Source organism: Tenrec ecaudatus, chromosome 16 (assembly GCF_050624435.1).
Source record: "Tenrec ecaudatus isolate mTenEca1 chromosome 16, mTenEca1.hap1, whole genome shotgun sequence".
Taxonomy (NCBI): Eukaryota; Metazoa; Chordata; class Mammalia; order Afrosoricida; family Tenrecidae; genus Tenrec; species Tenrec ecaudatus.
Genome location: NC_134545.1, coordinates 93,512,142 through 93,529,825, shown reverse-complemented (window position 1 = coordinate 93,529,825; position 17,684 = coordinate 93,512,142). Strand labels below are relative to the sequence as shown.

Here is a 17,684-nt window from a genome sequence, read left to right as displayed (position 1 = left end):
CCTGCTCATGCAGCCATCTTGGTGCACCGGTTTTTGGCAGAAAACAGCATGTCTCTCTTGCCCCACACACCTCACTCACCTGGCCTCACTCTGTGAGACTTCTTTTTGTTGCTGCAAATGAAGAGGTGCATGAAAGAACAGTGATTTTATGACATAGAAGAGGTGAAGAAAAACATGAGGGAGGTGCTGATGAATTTGAAAAATTTTTCCAAGAATGAAATTGCAGATTTGACAAATGTATTAAGTGCAAAGGAAAGCACTTTGAAGGTGATCAGGTTGGTTTGTTAAAAAAAAAATTAAATACAACTGGAAACACAGGGAATCCAGGACAGATGACTCCTCCAGAACCAGTGATCAGAGTGGCGATGCCTGGAGGGTGGAGAGAATGTGGGGTAGAAAGGGGGAACTGATTATAGGAATCTGCATATAGCCTCCTCCCTGGGGGAGGGACAGCACAGAAGAGAGCAGGGGGAGACGTCAGACAGTATAATATATGATGAAATAGTAATAATATATGAATGATGAAGGGTTCACGGGGTGGGGGGGAGTGGGAAAATTAGCAGCAGATATTAAGGGCTCAAGTAGAAGCCAAATCTTTTGAGAATGATGATGATAACAAATGTACATATGTTCTTGACACAATGGATGTGTGTATGGATTGTGATAAGAATTGATTTTAAAATGATTTTAAAAATTAAATACATGGCTTTGGGAAAAAAATCCAGTTTTTGAGGGGGTACCCCTCCATATATTTCAACATCCTGTGACAATACCGCATAGTCTAAGGGTAAGTTCCTTGAGCAAGCTGTGGAATTTTAGTGTTGCAGAGGACTACAGAGGTTGGATAGTGGTCTTGTTGGTAAAAAAAACAGGGTCAGCGTCAAAGGAGGAGCCCCAGCTAAGGTGACCTGCAGCAGTGACTGCAGCAGTGGGCTCCCACATTATAAGTCTTGTGAGAATGGAGCACAGGGAGGCAACCTTTGTTCTGCTATGTACAAGGTTGCTCTAAGTTAAAGCCACTAGACTGCACCTAAAAGCAACAACACATCCCCTGGATCCAGAGAGGGAGATGCCAAGTCTCTGTGTCCATGGCCCAGGGGAGACATTCTCGGCTGCGCCCCTCTCCTTGCTCTGCAATTACCGGCACTACTAGAGGAGGAACTTGCAGCAGGAGAGCCTCGCAGAGCTCAGTGGCTGTCAGCCGCTCTGGCCAAACGCATACCCAGACCCTGGAGGAGAAGCCCTTTTGCTCTTGGCTGAGCTGCAAGGATCCCTTTTTAGTACTGATAGGAAGCAAGTTTTACTTTTTCAATCATTTTATTGGGAGCTCTTGCAGATATAACGTTCCGTAGTTCAGTCACATCAAGCACTTTTGTACAATTTCTTCCATAATCAGTTTCAAAATATTTTCTTTCTTCTAGAATTCTTTGATATCAGCTCACCTCCCCATGCTGCCTTACTCCCCAGGAACCCTTATTTTTTAATTTCATTTTTTGCATTATCTTACACCATCCAATATATCCATTCACATTCAATTCAGTTGTTTGCTCCCCTCGAGTGGGGTTATATAGTCATCAATGCTATCAGTTCCCCTTCTCCCCAACCCGCCCCCGCCAATCTCTTCCCTCACCCCCAGGGAACCTTTAGTCCTGTTACTATTTCTGAAGGGGTATCGATCTTGGTTTTCATGTATCAAGCAATCTTAAAGGGTGTATGTGTTGTTAGGCAAGCTGGTCCTGGGATATGGAACCCTGAAAGAAAAAGGGACTGGACTGATGGATTATAACATGTCCTTCTCGCTATTTAACAGAGATAGTTATCTACCCTGTGTCAGGATACCTGCTAGACTGGGGACTATTTATATGATATTTATTTTTTTGGTGTTTATGTATACAAGATAGGCAGAACAGACAATCCCACAGAGGCAGTGACAGGACCAATGGTTCCCGGGGACATGGAAGGGGAGGATGCAGGGGAAGGTGAGCAGTGAACCAATAATGACGGGGACAGGGGCCTGGTACGGGTTCTAAAATTGATGGCGAGGAGGGCGTGAAATTGATGGTGTAACTTTTCTGGTCCTGTTAGATAATTGAATTGTATCTGAGAGGAATTACTGAGGGCCGAATGATGGGTAAACATGATAGTGGGGCAGGAGAAAAGAAAAGAGGAAAGAAGAAATAAAAATATATAGATATGTCAATATATAAACAAATACAGTTGTATTTGTTTATATATATGTATTTGTATATGGACTTTGCAGCTGGACTTTGGGGCTCTTAAATCTTACCTCCGTACAAGAACAGGTTGTTCTAATCGCGTGGCACTGTATGATACTCACCTTCCCGACACAATCCGATCGCTGAAAACACAATGGGTGCATACGCACATCGTGAGAAAGCTGATGGCATCCGGCTAACAACCGGAAGCACGTTTTAGAGGCAGCTTCCTACTTCACTGTGGGCCCAGGGTGTCTATACTTTGTTTCCAGAAAGGGTCTCTAGCTCCTGCCTTAGGTGTCCCTAAACCTAAAACTGCAGGTCTGAGTCTGGCTTTGAAGCCCCATGCTGGCATAGAAATAAGTAGGATTGCTTTATCATTTGCTGCCCAGAAAAAATAATTGCTGAGAGTGAAAGAATGCACTTGTCATTATTAAGCAAAGTAATAGGACTGAGCTGAGACCATTTGGGGCACATTAAGGAAATAATTTCTACTTTGATGATTTTGGGGGCTGTAGAGGCACCTCATTTCTTAGAAATTCAGCAACCTTGTAACCAGATTCATTTTCCTAATCCACGGCCTCCCTGCTCAGACATCACCAAGGGCCCCTCTGGCTGCGGCCTAGAAGTCAAGGCCATTCACATGCTGGTGCCACTGTGCTCCGGGCACACACCTTTCTCCTTTCACACCACAAGAGCCTTTCAAGCAGGGACCACTCACTCCCCACCACTAGCGATTGCCTTGCGTGCAGTCAGTGCTCCCAAAGCTCCGTGCTGTGCCTCCCACCCTCTGCTCTGAGGGCGTGCAGCAGCCTCACGCACGTGATTGTTTGGGTGCAGTCCGTGATCTTTCTCAGAGTTCCGAGATGGAGGAAATGGTTCACAGGCACAGATGCTAACGGAAAGGTTAGGGGTTCAAGGCTCCCTAGATCCTCAGGAGATAGATTTTGGGATGTATTTCTAGAAACCCAGCCACCGAAAACCCCGTGGAGCACAATTCTACTCTGACATACAAAGCTGAACGATAGCACTGGTGTTCATGGGTTTTCAGCATCTCTGGCACCTTCAACCGTGATCGGCCGCTTTCAAGCTGGGCGGCTCCATTTGCCTTGTGAAACCAGCTTCCAGCAGGCCTTGAGGAGGCTCCATTGGTAATACTGCCTATTTGTGCTGCCTTTTGCCCTTTAAGCTCCCTTCTCTCTAGCCGTGTGCGTGACAGAGGACCTGTCACACTCTGGTTTAGGATGGGCTCTTATATCACCCAAGGACCTTTCACTTCAAGGCAGCAGACAGGAACGGCCCATATCTTTCCAGTTTTCAAACTGAGATGACAGACTGCGCGACCAAAGCCAATTCAGTTTCACAACATGCTGTTTGCACAGAGGGACCTCATCTTAAAGCCACCTTTGGGAGCCTCAAGCTTACTTCATCAGCGATGGGCAATCGATTCTAACAGTGTCTCTGCAGTTATGGGCAAACACATGCCTACGATCTTGGATCAGTTCCTCAAAAGTGTGGTCCAAGCATCACCACATCAGAACCATCTGGATGATTTAGATGCGGACAGATTTTTAGAAACATTGATCTACTGTTTGGAGGCGGTTGATGAGAATCCTAATAAAGGATTCTGTAAAATTGTGTCGGAAGGAACAGCATCAAAACTTGCCGAATTCCAGGTGGGACTAGCAAGGACATGTGAGATGCGTGCACCACACCGGGTGACATTGTCAGAGCATGCGACGCCAACATGTTTGCCCCCCAGTTTTTAATGTAGTGTTTCGGCAGAAATCTAGTGTTTATCATAAAAATAGTCTCGTAGTAATGACAACAAAAACATTTATTTTGTAAGTCCAGCTTCCATGCATTAATACACCAACAAGGCTAAAATTGTGTGTGAGTTTATGCTCTGAACCTGCTAATGTGCTCTGGGCAGTGCTGTCGTGATTACCGTGGCACTTGAAATCTGCAGTTTCATCTGCATGGGCTGCAAGCACGCACAGTTGTCTTTGTGTTTGTGTAGTTGCTGATTTTGTAAGTTTCCGGCATTTTAGCTACAATATAATATTGTGGCAGTTAGTAATTGTGAAGTTACAGCAGTCATTTTCTTGTAGATTGAAGCAATAATTGAAGGAAAAGGAGAAAAATCGAGAAATGCTTCTGCTACTTTACTGAAAAGGGTGGTACTAATATTGCCATAATTAAAAATCGAAAGGTTTTTAGAGCTTTGTTGTGTCTCCACATAATCTAAGAAATATTACATTTAAGCAATTTCTAACAATATTTGTCACATACTATCCTCCAATTAAAATTGATAATAAACATTTCTAAGGATCCTGCATGGTTGGTATTAGAGGAGAACCGTGGTGAGGGTGACAAATTGCCACCGTGGATGACACCAGTTCTAGGGAGGCCACTGGGGGATGATCGGAGTCAAGGTCAGTCCCTGTGAGGAAGAAGTCAGACTTAACTCCATCCTCTAACCTTTTAATCCATTCTGACAGCAGCCATCCCTTCTATAACATTTTCTACTTCCTGTCTGGGTTTAATCATTAATGGTAGTTAGGTATTATGTCACTCAGATTTTGTGGAGGGGTGGAGTTCCACCTGCCAATCAGGTCACAGCCTGAAGATGCCTCCTGGGAGGTGTAGACTTTCTATGAGAAGGACGCTGAGGACCCCTCCTTTCTCTCTCTCTCTCTCTCTCTCTCTCTCTCTCTGGTTGTTGAAACTCTGTGTCTGTTCCATGGGTGGCCCCATGTGGGCCCCCTTACCCTGAGAGCTGTCTGTGCCCTGCCATGCTTCTCTCGACCTTGGATCCACGTGACTGCACCCACCGGCCTGTGATCTTCCTGTATCTGCTCCCCCTTTTTGTGTCAACGGCCTGTATCTACGGGAGTCTGACGAGGGCTCTGGATAGTGTCAGATGCGTCCACTTAAGTCGGGCTGGCCTGGGATGCTTCCTTGATATAAACTTCCTTCTTGATGGAAAGCTTCCTCTGAATCACTTGATTTTTTTCTCTCAGCAACCCCGCCTATCACAATAATTCATTGCCATGGCCACCCAGAACTTACAGACACTACTAACAGTTAAGTGACTGATTAGGGAGTCCGCAGAGTTTGGCATCAGGAGGAAAGAGAAACCAGGCTAAAATTCAGTAACAGGAACAATACAGGATCAGTCACAGGAAGCATACAGGTTTCCCCAAAGAAGAGAGCACATCCCTTCCATCCCAGCTCAGGGGCGTTTTCAGCAGCACTAATTTCCGGGAGGAAGTTCCCTGAGGACAGGCCTCTCTGTCCTTAGACTCTCTGGGGTTGCTTGGTCGATGGCCTTGTTCTTGCAGGGCATGACTGATGTTTTAGTTCTTCTAAGGGGGTGTGAGTTGTGGAGAAGGTTCCTACAAGAAATCTCTTGTAGGTGGTTTCTTGTTTCATCTATCTGTCTATCTATCTATCTATCTATCTATCTATCTATCTATCTATCTATCTATCTATCTATTCACCTCCTCCTTTTTGCTTCTTCCTGCCTCAACCCCCTCTGTAGGGTTGGTGGCTTATATACACAATTGCCTCATCTGTTTCGAGGCAGGACGCTCCCAAGAGGGCCGCGAACTGGCGAATCCACTCTCAGTAGCCCCGACACTTCATTTATATAGTTAATTGCCCCATCCCTTCTAGGTGCTCGCCAGTCACAGGGCGGGCTGCAGCTCAGAACCAGAGAGGACCAAAGATCAAACCACGTATTGTTTAAAGTTTACCCAGGAAATTGCAGTCAACCTGGACCAAAGCAACTAACTTGGGGTAGAAAACTCTAGCAAAGGGGCCTCCTCAGGGGGTGGTGGTGTCCTTCGGTGCGTCAAGTCTGTGCGGAGCCCTGGCAGCCGTATGCACAGCAGAGCCAAACGCGGCCTGCTCCCGCGCCATCCTCCGGGCACTCTGGGGGCGGTGGTGGGAGCCGCTGTGTCAGTCCATCTCCTCAGAGGCCGTCCTCCTTTTTGCTGGCCTTCCCCTTTACCAAGCATCCTCCAGCATTGACTTTGCTTGATCAAGCATTTGCTGGCGTTTAGGGGGAAAAAAATCGCTCAAGCTGTTTTCCCAAAGAACCAGGTAAAAGGCCACATAAAGGAATTCATTTCACCACAGTTTCATCGTCTATAGATTCTCTTCCCATCCCTGAGGCAGCTGCACTGGATTATCACTGTTGGTGACACATCAGTCAACTCTGTCAGAAGAGCTGTGAAATCAGCACATCTCCCTGATTTACAAACGATGCAAACCAAGGAAGGTTAATCTGGAGTCGATGGATGTATTAAACTGTGTCTATTTAGCAGCAGGTATTTGTAAAGTTCGGGCATCAACTAAGCCTCTTCCGGAAGGCCCAGGCTCGATGCAGCGTTGCGATGAATCAGAATCGATTGGATGGCAGTGAGGGTTTGGGTTTGTTTTGGAATCTTTCTCACAGGAATCCTGGGGCATGATGGTTGTGCACTGGGCTGCAGTCCGCAGGGTCAGCAGTTCTGAAACACCGTCTGCTCTGCTGGAGAAGCTGAGACTTTCTACTTCCGTCAGGAACTCCAGTCTCAGAAACCCACCGGGGCGGTTCAACCCTGTCCTACGAGTTGAATGGACTCAGTGGCAGTGAGTGTGGCACAGTGTGTCAGCCCTGCTCGCTCTCCAGGAGGTGGACGTGGGAGTTCACCAGCCAACTCGTGGGAGACAGCTGGAGGAGGCAGTCTGGCCTTAAGGAATCATCGGCTCAGAAGCCACATGGGAGCATTCTATCCTGTCCTATCACGGTGCCTTGGAATCTCACAGTTGGTGGAAGTGAGTTTGGTCCATGTGAAAGCGTCACAATCTAGGCGTAGCTGGATCTAGGGACTCTGTTGACTTGGCTTCTCTTGGCAGGCCGACTCTCTCCTGTGATTGTCGTGCAATTTCTGTCACATCCCACAGGAGAGAGGTCCTCTCAGCAGCAGCTTTCGTTTGGCTACCCACGACTGAATGCTCACTGCTGCACCCATCCAATCCCTCTAACCAGACACTGTTTTCACTCCCTTCACACACACACACACACACACACACACACACACACACACACACACACTGAGACCAGAGGACAAATTGATTGTGGAAAGGACATTTTTTGGTGTAATATAGCACATTTTACCATAGTTCATGTGTTAAATGACAATAAACAACAACAACAAAAACAAACAAGTTACTGGAGGCAGTGCTCATTATATACTTTGCAGATAATTGTGAAATAGGAAGAGTCCCTATTGGAGTCCAACACTCACATTCTTGCTCCGACATCTGTCTGAGATGCTTGAGGGGAGTCCGCTGGCTTCTCTATAAAGCTAGAATAACACCTGCCCAGAAAATCCTCTTTTGTGCTCACCCTTTCAAAGTGGTCTTTTCATTTGTAGCAGATATTTGAAAAGTGAGTCAAATGGTTTTAATGCTCTTGGTGGAAAAGTTAACATGGCAGATTTTTATTGATCTCAATCTCTGGGATCAGGCTAATGGAAATCCGATTATTGCTGAAGACAATTCCAGGATACTTGGATCCTAACCCCAACCCTGTCACTAATTAGGGTTATGACCTTTGGTCATTATCAAAGCTCTCTGTACCTCATTTCCCCCCTTGGTAAACTATCAGAACTCAAATGAATGAACTCTAAATATTTGACAGTGAAGATAAATGATGGACCAGAACCTAATCCCCCAAAGCCAAAGAATTCATCTATGAAAAGATCAGCAGGAACTGGAAGCTCTGGAGAGCTATCAAAGGCCATGGGCACCGATCTTGACTTTGAAGACCACCAACGTCATCTTTCTTTCCTTCTCATTCTATATCTCAAAGATGAATTAAATGAGTTAATATATGATATAAAAAGTGTTCAAGGAAAAGATAATGCAGAATTAGTCTTGAAACATAATAATTCGGTTTTCCTTATTCCATGGGTTCAAATAATCAGGAAACACTTGCTCTGTGTTTTCAGATTCTGCTGGTGCTTAAAACTTAATTCCTTCCATCTAAATCCCTCCTTTGATTAGGCATCCTTCCTCTGATCCCTAGCTTGGGAATCAAAGTACAACTCTGTACTTTGATGACAAAGTACAACTATCAAAGATCAACCATGTGTTATTCCATTACGTGACTAAGTGTTTCTTTTCTGATTTTGATATATTATGAAAATGACAGAAGCTAATTTCCTCTGAAATATAAATATCTGAGAATAGGATTTTTATTTAAAAAGGATAGCCAAATACGCACTCGAGAAAAGCTGTCCGGTGTGACTCGCTCATCCTTTTTGATTTCTTGTTCCCCACAGTTGGATTAATTGAATTGCACTTATTTTCTCAGTGGCTTTCCTCACCCTTTCCCATATGTCAATGGCATTCTTGCCAAATTGACTTTCCTGATGACACTTTGGGAAGGAAAAACCACCCTCAAAGCCTCGTGCAGTATGCTTGATATCTCTTCTGATTGTAAACCTGCAGGCGCTCGAGCGCTCCCATGCTTGCTTATTGGCTCAATCCATTACAAGACCAATGATCAAATATAAATACCCCAGGCACAAACATGACAAGAGCAAGGAAACAGATGACTGCTGGTGCCCATTTGTAATATAATAAATAGTATTTCAGCATGATGAAAGTTTTTGACCTTAAGCAAAAGGAAGTTGATGGTTTTAATAGAGTTTTCTTCATAAACCTTCTTTTTGTGCTTCGAAACTGCTAACTCCCCCACCCCCTTCCCTAAAGACTCCAGCTCTCTGACCATTCCTCTGCCCTGTACCTCTCTCAGTGTCAAAGCCAGGGTCTACTCGGATGCCACGTGGGTCATTGTGTGACCAGGGTACCCCTCTGGTGACACGAAGACCATCACATTGGTTTGATGACTAAGTATCTGGCCTTCGAGTCTCCTCATTTTAAATCCTTCTTAAAAGTTAGACAATGAATAAAGAAGATCACAGAAAAATGGGTGCATTTGAATTGTGGTGCTGTCCAAGAATATTTTGAATACCATGGACTATTGCAAGAACAAACGAATCTGTTTTGGAAAAAGTAAAATAAATAAATAACCTTCAGCACATTATGAAGTGCACGATCCAAACATTCTTAAATACCTTTACTAAGCATTGCCAAAAAATACATTTCAAAGGTGAGAATTTTTTAAACTACGTAATTAATATCAAGATGCTTTTTTTAGTACTTTGAATAAAAATTCACATACATAAAAAAAATAAAGGGTAGTTGATGGAGTCTCTGGGTGCAAGCCGTTATTGAACCTGGTTGCTCTGACAGGCGGGATGGCGGGTGATCCTGTTGATTACCTTTTCCCTCCAAGATGCTCCCTTCCTCAGCCTCTCTGTACAACTCGGGACAATCCTTACCATTATCGACATTTCGCTTCATTATCAATGCTACTACTATGGGGGAGGTAGTACACGCAGAAGGCACATCTTTAGAAAGACGATATGAAGACAGTCATTTTTCCTTCCCTCTCTGTTCATCTGCCACCTTGTTCTTCGGCCTCAAGCTGACCACAACATGCAGCTTCTTATAAATGCTTTGGGGGCTCCTTTAAACACTTGCATCTTCCTGATATGCAGAAACTAAGAGCGAATAATTACTTGAAACTACTGTGTTTGGGGAGTAATTTGTCACACAAATGTTATGAGGTAGACAAATCGGACGAGTGGAAGTACAACACATGCCAAAGTGTGAGGAAGTAACTTTGGAAGGAGGCCGTGCTCGGAGGCTGGAAGGATAGTGAGGGATGAGGTAGAGAGAGCCTACATGGCTTGAACACACGGCCTGGAGAAATCTGGACTTGTGTGTCTGTGATGACTTGGAAGTAAGTGAGCTACATGTAATTGAAAATTGATTTGAAAGGTAGTCTTATGATGCCACAGTAGTATTGGAGTTAAAAAAAAAGTTAGGTGTGGCTGAGGCAGTTCTAACTTGTAGTGATACTATGTTCAACAGAATGAAACACTGCTTGGTCTTGTACCATCTTCATAACCTTTCCACTGTTTGACTTCACTGTGGCAGCCACTCTGTCATCCATCCCGTTGAAGGTCTTTCTCGTTTTGGTTGGCCCTCTACCTAGCATGACGTCTCATGTACTGATTCCTACTGACAGTAGGTCCAAAGTCCAGGAGATGAAGTCTTACCATCCTGGCTTCCAAGAGCATTCTGGCTGTGCTTCTTGCAGTGAAGATCTGTTCATTCTTCTGGAGGCTCAGGTATATTTAATGCTTTCATAAATTTAACTTAATTAATTTGAATGAATTTAATTACCAGCATGAAATCCTTGACAACTTCAGTCTTTTCTTCATTGATCATGATGTTGTTTATTCACCCAGTTTCGTGGAATTTTTGTTTTCTTTACATTGATTTAAAATTCATACTGAAGGCTGTAGGCTTTTAATCTTCATTGGTAAGGGTTTCAAGTTATGTTATGTTATTTGCATATTGTTATGTTATTTGAATATTGCAGGTTGTTAATGAGTCCTCCAAGTTTTAAAAAATAAACCTTGGAAATATATTTTAGGCAACACTTTTCTGTCAGTAAGAAATAAGGTTGAGAACAAACTCCAGAGCATATGTTATTAAACTATTTCAGTCTAATATTTCTAATAGAAACAAGCATCTCTCAAACTTTCTTTCACTAAAGGCTTGATTTCACCATTGCATATAATAGAGGAGAGAACCAACTAGAATCTAGTGAGGATTGCCTTTGAACTTGAGAAGACAGATTTCTGTGGCTGAAAGTTTCATACAGCTTTCAGCCTTTACATGATTTACATGATCTTAAACATAACTTAGAAAGTCAGTCTAAGTTTTCATGGCTTTGATTTTAGGAAAATACTGTTATCAAGCTTTTTTGTGGTTATATATATGCAAGAATCACTATTTAACCACCTTTAAGTATATAATTCAGTAACATTAATTGCATTTACCTTTATTTTGCAAACATCACCACTAGGGAATTATTATTATTTTGGGGGGAGAATTATTATTTTAAAAATCCTTTTATTGTTCTTACAGCTCTTATAACATTCCATATATTAATTGTATCAAGTATATTTGTACATATGTTGCCATAATCATTTTCTAAATATTTACTTTCTTTTTGAGTCCTGGTATCACCTCCTCTTTTCCCCCTTCCTCCTTCCCTACCATTCCAGTGACCCCTTGATAAATTATAAATTATTATTGTGTTCATATCCTACACTGACTGCTGTCTCCCTTCACCCACGTTTCTGTTGTTCATCCTCCTGGGTGGATGGGTGGGATTATGCATCTGTCCTTGCAATCAGTTTCCCCCTTCCTGTCTTAACCACTTGGTATCGCTGCTCCCATTTTGTTCCTTGGGATTTATCTGACATGGATTCCATGCGTTGTGAGAGCTTATCTGTACCAGTGTTCTTGTTATGGTCTAGCCAGAACTGAAAAGCAGGACTGGGGTCATGGTAGTGGGAGGTGAGGAAACCTCAAAGAAGCAGAGGAATATTGTGTGTTTCATCGCTGCTATCCTGCGCTCTGGATGACTCATCCTTTCCTTGTGACCCTCTGTGAGGGGATGCCCTATTATCTACAGATTGGTTTTGGACTCTGCCCCAATCCCTCCTCATTCTCAACAATGTTTTTATTTTGCTTTGGGTCTTCTGGTGTCTGTTACCTGATTCTGTTGACACCTCATGATTGCACAGGCTGGTGTGCTTCTTCATGTGAGCTTTGTTGCTTCTGAGCTAGATGGCCACTTGCTTACCTTCAAGCCTTTAAGACCCCAGACACTACATCTTTTGATAGCTGGGCACCATCAGCTTTCTTCACCACATTTGCTTCTGTACCCATTTTATATTTAGGGTTCGTGCCGTGAGGGTGAGCATCATAGAATACTAGATTGTTAGAACAAAGTGTTCTTGCATTGAGGTGGGCTGGAGCAGAGGCCCAACGTCTGTCCACTTCCTCAATGTATTGCCATAAAAATACATTTACATAGGCCAATTCCTCTATTTTTATTTATTAATATATTTATGTTTATATCTCTATCCAAAACTTTGCTTCCTAGATCTTTCTTCTGTTTTCTTTTCCATTCCTCCTATCCCACCATCACGCTTGCCCTTCTTCTTCCTCTTAGTAATTCCTCTCAGCTAGATTGGCGTTACTCCACCACCATCGGAATCTCTAGGTCTAGGGAATTATATTTGTAGATTAATGAATTTTACCTTTTTTCATCCTATTTCAAGCAAGAACTATGTCTAACTTTGCTTTCTCAGGTCATCCTGTTTGAAGAAGAAACATTGACTGAGTTCTAACCAAGAAAAAAATGGGCAGGAAGGATTAAAGTCATTTACAACTTTACTGTTCTAAATAGCAATTAGTACTGTCCATCTCTCTCTTTTCCCTCTGTCATGGTGCCTTAGGGGCCTGTTCTGTAGATGGAGGAGCTACAACATAGGGAAGGATAGCAACATAAATTGGACATTTTATAAACATGAAGTAAAAATTTATTTTTTTATTTTATTTATTATTTTTTTTCAGGGGAGAGCGCGAACGCAGTCCCCCACTACCACAAATTATGCAGTCGAGTTTCCCACATTTGGGGAAATGGCAGGGGTCAGCACATCCGGAGTGCAATGGATAAGCCTCGCCCTGGGAAAACCACCTTCGTGATCATGGTATCTCCCCTGCCAGGTAAGTATAAAAAATTTATTTTTTAAACCACTGAGATGTCAGATTTATTTCTCCCCATGGTATAGTCTATCTTACCCGGATTAGTACAAATACTATTTTCCCAATTTTCCAAGGGCCAATCTATTAACTTGGGTCTTGTGCCATTGGAATAATTCTAGAAAAGCTAATTGAATGTGAGGAAGACTCATTGTCTGAAAGGTCCGAGATGGGAAACAAACCAGTGGGCACCCTACATTTCCCATGGTCACTAGGATTCTTTTGGGAGACAAATTACCATGTACAGTGGTCTATTTCCTGGATCACCGACATGCCACATGCCCACATATCCACCAAGAGAATCAGTCTGAAAAAAAAATTGAATTTGATCCTTGTTGCCAGCATAGATATACTGGGAATTTTGTAGTACAGTAGTAACCAAATATTTTCCCAGTCTGAAAAATTTCCTCTATTCACATGTCTTTTCATGCCTGGGAATTTATCCTACTCAATTTAGTGTGTTTGCTTTAATATAGAAGGACTTTATGTAAATTCCTTATTTTCACTAACCCTATAATCTGCCTTTGTTTTTATTAAATATTAATACATATATCTTGAAAATCTCAATTTTTTTTCCTTTGGGGATCCTACAGAATTGGAAAGTTAAGCTTCAGAGATTGTGGTTAGTATTGTATTTGGAGACTTTCATCTACATTAATCTCATCCTGGGACCAATTTTCATTATAGGAAATCTTTCTTACACGGAGAAAGCAAGGCAGGGAATATTAGCACGCTGAGATCATAGGAAAACACATTCACTCCCTGTCCGAGAGTTTTTATGGGACAGAGAGCTCTTTAATAACTCACGCTTTGTCCACTTCTGAATTTCACATCTCTATGGAATATTCTACCGCCATGTTGGACAAAATCTAAAGGCAGCCCTGCCAAGATTTTTGCTTTTTTTTTTGGACCATAATATAATTTTTAAACTTTAGATGTTGGGATAAGGACATTTTAATAGTGCCATAAAGAATTTAAAAAATATGATATGTGAAAAAGCAGATGTTCAGAATTAAATGCCAAGATTGATCATGCAGGCAGTAGCTAGTATTGAAAGCTTCAAACCCATAGAAATCTGAAAGAGGAATATAAGGGATGCATGTGTAATCTCAGCCGGATTCATCTGGCCGTAGTAGAGCTCGCTGTCTCTCTCCCCCTACACCCACATCTGTGTTCAGAACTATAAACACATATTTACCTTTTCAAAAATCTTTGGAATGTAGTCTGAAGACATCTTAATGTTTCTTCATTAAATATTTCAGGATACATAACTAGAGAAGAAGAACTCTGCCCTCCTTCCCACCTCCCGGCACAATTCCATGGGCACACCTAGGAGATGCAACATTCACTGAATAACATTATCCAACATATGGTTCACACAAAAATTTCCTGTGGTATTTACAAAATATTCTGAATTTGTCTATTTATTTTTAAGACAAGGATTCTATTAACGTTTGTCCATAGTATTCACTGCTGAGCCTCTTTAGCCTCTTACTTCCTTTAAAAAAATTCCTTTGACAATTCCTATCTAGTTGGTTTAGAAAATATTCTATCTTCTGGACTTGTTTTGACTGTTAAATCTTGGTTAAATTGTCAGGACATGCTCCTCTTGTTGTTGTAGGTCCCTTTGAACCAGTTTTGACTCATAGCAATCTCTGTCTATGTGCAAAACATAGATTGATCCTGGACCATCCTCACAATCATACCCCTGCCTGAGCTTATTGTTGCAGCTATCTTGTCAATCCATCTCACTGGAGGCATCTCTCTCTCTCTCTGTTTTAACTGACTTTACCAACCAAGCATGTTGTCTTCCAGGGACTGGCCTTTCCAAATAAGTCCAAAGTACTAGACATAAAGTCTTACTATCTTCCCTTCAATATTTGGCAAGATATTGACTGATGCTGGAAGCATCCAAAGAAGATGGAAAGAACCCACAGTCACTCTACTCAAAGGAACTAGATGTATTTCTATGATTTCAGGAGTTAGCATTTAAGTGACAACCAATAGTACTGAAGGAGGAAGTTCAAGCTGTAATGAAAACATTAGCCAAAAATTAGAGCTCCAGAAATTGATGGAATGCCTATTGAAATGTTTCAACAAGGTGGTGAAGCCCTGGAAACTCTGACTCTTCTATGCGAGGAAATTTAGAAGTTAGCTTCCTGGCCAGCTGATGAGAAGAGATCCATATTTGTATCTATGCACAGAAAGGTGGCCCAACAGAAAGCTCACATCAAACAATATCATTGACATCTTAAGCAAGTACACCTTTGCTTAAGATCACTCAATAACTCACCTGTTTGGATGGCTGATAACCCCTTGCTCACTTTCCCCCCCCCCAACTCTTCTAAACAGTCAAACTGCTCTCCTTTCATGTTTCTCTTCATTCTCAGAAACTGAAAAGAAGTTTCACAGAGTGATGTCAGGCAAGTCAGGTGTATGGGGCAAGAGAGGCATGCTGTTCTTTTGCCCCAAACTGGCACACAGAGGTGGCTGCATGAGATGGATGCATGAGCAGGCTCCCACCTGCCACAAAGCAGGCCTTTTTGGTTGCACACTGTTAAGCAAACTTTTCAGAACCTCTAAACAGAAAGCTTGATTAACAGTCTGATCTGGTGAAATGAACTCCAAATGCACCACCCCCCTCAGGTCACATCTGTTTTTAAAATATATTTACATATATATATATATTCTCCTACCCCATTATTATGTTTACCTGTCATTCATCTCTCAGTAATTCCTCACAGAAACAATTTGATTGATTAAACTCAACTAGAAAAGCTACACTCTCCTCACCATCGATTTTCGAGCTCTTACTGTTCCCTTGAACCCGGCATAGTTGGCTCTCATCTCCCCTCCCCCCACTCTTTTCCCATGGCCCCCAGGGACCATAGAGCCAGTCAGTCTTTCTGTGAGATTGCCTATCCTGTCTATCTTGTATAGATAAGCACTAGAAAGAATCAGTCAATCAATCAACATAGAAATAGTCACAAGAGTTTCAGGGACGCTGATGTAGAACAGATGAATGTCTGTCTGTTAAGTAGCAGTTCAGTCCACTTTTTTGCAGAGCTCCATCTCCCGGATCATGCTTACCTAACAACTCATACACCCTTCAGTCTTCTGCATGCGTGTCTGACAGGTGAGCATCCTAAATAGCCTCATTTCTATTCCTGCAGTCAGGGATGGAGCAGTCTGCTGCCACAGCCCCTCCCCCACTCCTGTCCAGTTATACCTTTAAACATTCAATGTGTCTCTCCTGTGAGTAATCCCCAACCAATTTAGATGGGATGCCAAGTGCTGCCCCTTAGTCAGAAGTTTATGAGTCAAAACCACTTTTTAATTTAAAATTTTTAATATTGCATTTTTTGTTAGTATCTTAAGTCTCATCTTTGAACATCTGAAAATTATGTTTTGCTACATTGTATATAGTACATATTACTAACGGTAAGATACTAAAGAAAAACAACCAATAAGCAGATGCTCATAAGTGTGATACAATGTGATACAATGCGACTACGTATACTGCATTCCTTCTAGTTGGTGAATAATTAAAAAACACCCATTGTATGACTATCTCATATTTTTATCAATCTACTCATCAATTACTAGTTGATGTTTTATTGTATTCATTTGGAGTATTAATTAGTTTTCAAATACTTAATCAACCTTGTATTGATGGACTAAATCCCTTGGTCCTATAATATTTTCACATATAACTTGAATTAGGGATGTTGGTAAGAGATTTTGGTTTGTAGTGGTCTCATGTAATGTCTTTGGTTTTTATCTCAGGGTAATATTGACCTCATAGACTGAATTTGGGCATGTTTCTGATCTACTTTTGGAAAAATTTATGAGGGATTGTTCTTAATACTTAAAAATGCTTGATAGAATCAGGGCCTGTGCTTTTCTTTGTGTTAAGTTTCTGCTTATCAATGCAATCTTTATGCTTGTTAGAGGACTATTCAGGATTTCTTTATTTTGAGTTAGCGTCACTAATTTGTGCCTTTTTAGGACTTTTCCCATTTCATTAAGGTTATTAATTTTTGACAGACAGCTGTCTTTATTTGTGTAAGATCAGTAATATTGTGCCCTTTTTCATTTCTAAAATAAGTCATTTTAGTCCCTTTTACACAGCATGTTTGTCTAAGATGACAACTTGTGAGATTCTAAGTTTTCCACTTTTCCTAGAACTGGTTAAACCCCAGTAGAACGAATGGAGATTGCATAAAGAAACCTTGCATTTTGACTCTGAAATATAAATCACACTGCTTTATATCTTTTAATACGATACATTGTTATTATTGTTGTTGGGTGTCCTTGAGTCAGTTCTGCCCCAGTGACCCTCTGTACAACAGAGCAAAGCACTGCCTGGTCCTGCACCATCCTCACAATTGTTCTTATGTTAGAGCCAATTTTGAAGCTGCTGTGTCCATCCATCTGGTGGAGGGTCCTTTGTTTCCTGTTGCCCCCCTACCAAGCATGATGTCCTTTTCCAGGAACTGGTCTTTCATCATAACATGTCCAAAGTACAGTAGGTGAAATCTCAACATCATTGCCTCTGAGGAGCATGCTGGCTGTACTTCTTCTGAGACAGATGTGTTTGTTATTTTGGCAGTCCATGGCACTTTAGATCTTCTCTGCTAGCATCATCATTCAAATGCATCAATTCTTCTTCAGTCTTCCTTAGTCAATGTCCAACTTTCACATGAAGCTCATGAGAGC

General features: G+C 42.0%; 1 non-coding gene across 1 annotated transcript; it reads right to left on the bottom strand.

The window, feature by feature from the left end:
- Nucleotides 1-12,773: 12,773 nt before the first annotated feature.
- On the bottom strand, nt 12,774-12,937 carry LOC142430007 (U1 spliceosomal RNA). The gene has a single exon (XR_012780500.1). It is a non-coding gene; the product is annotated as a U1 spliceosomal RNA (small nuclear RNA).
- Between the last annotated feature and the right edge of the window lie 4,747 nt (nt 12,938-17,684).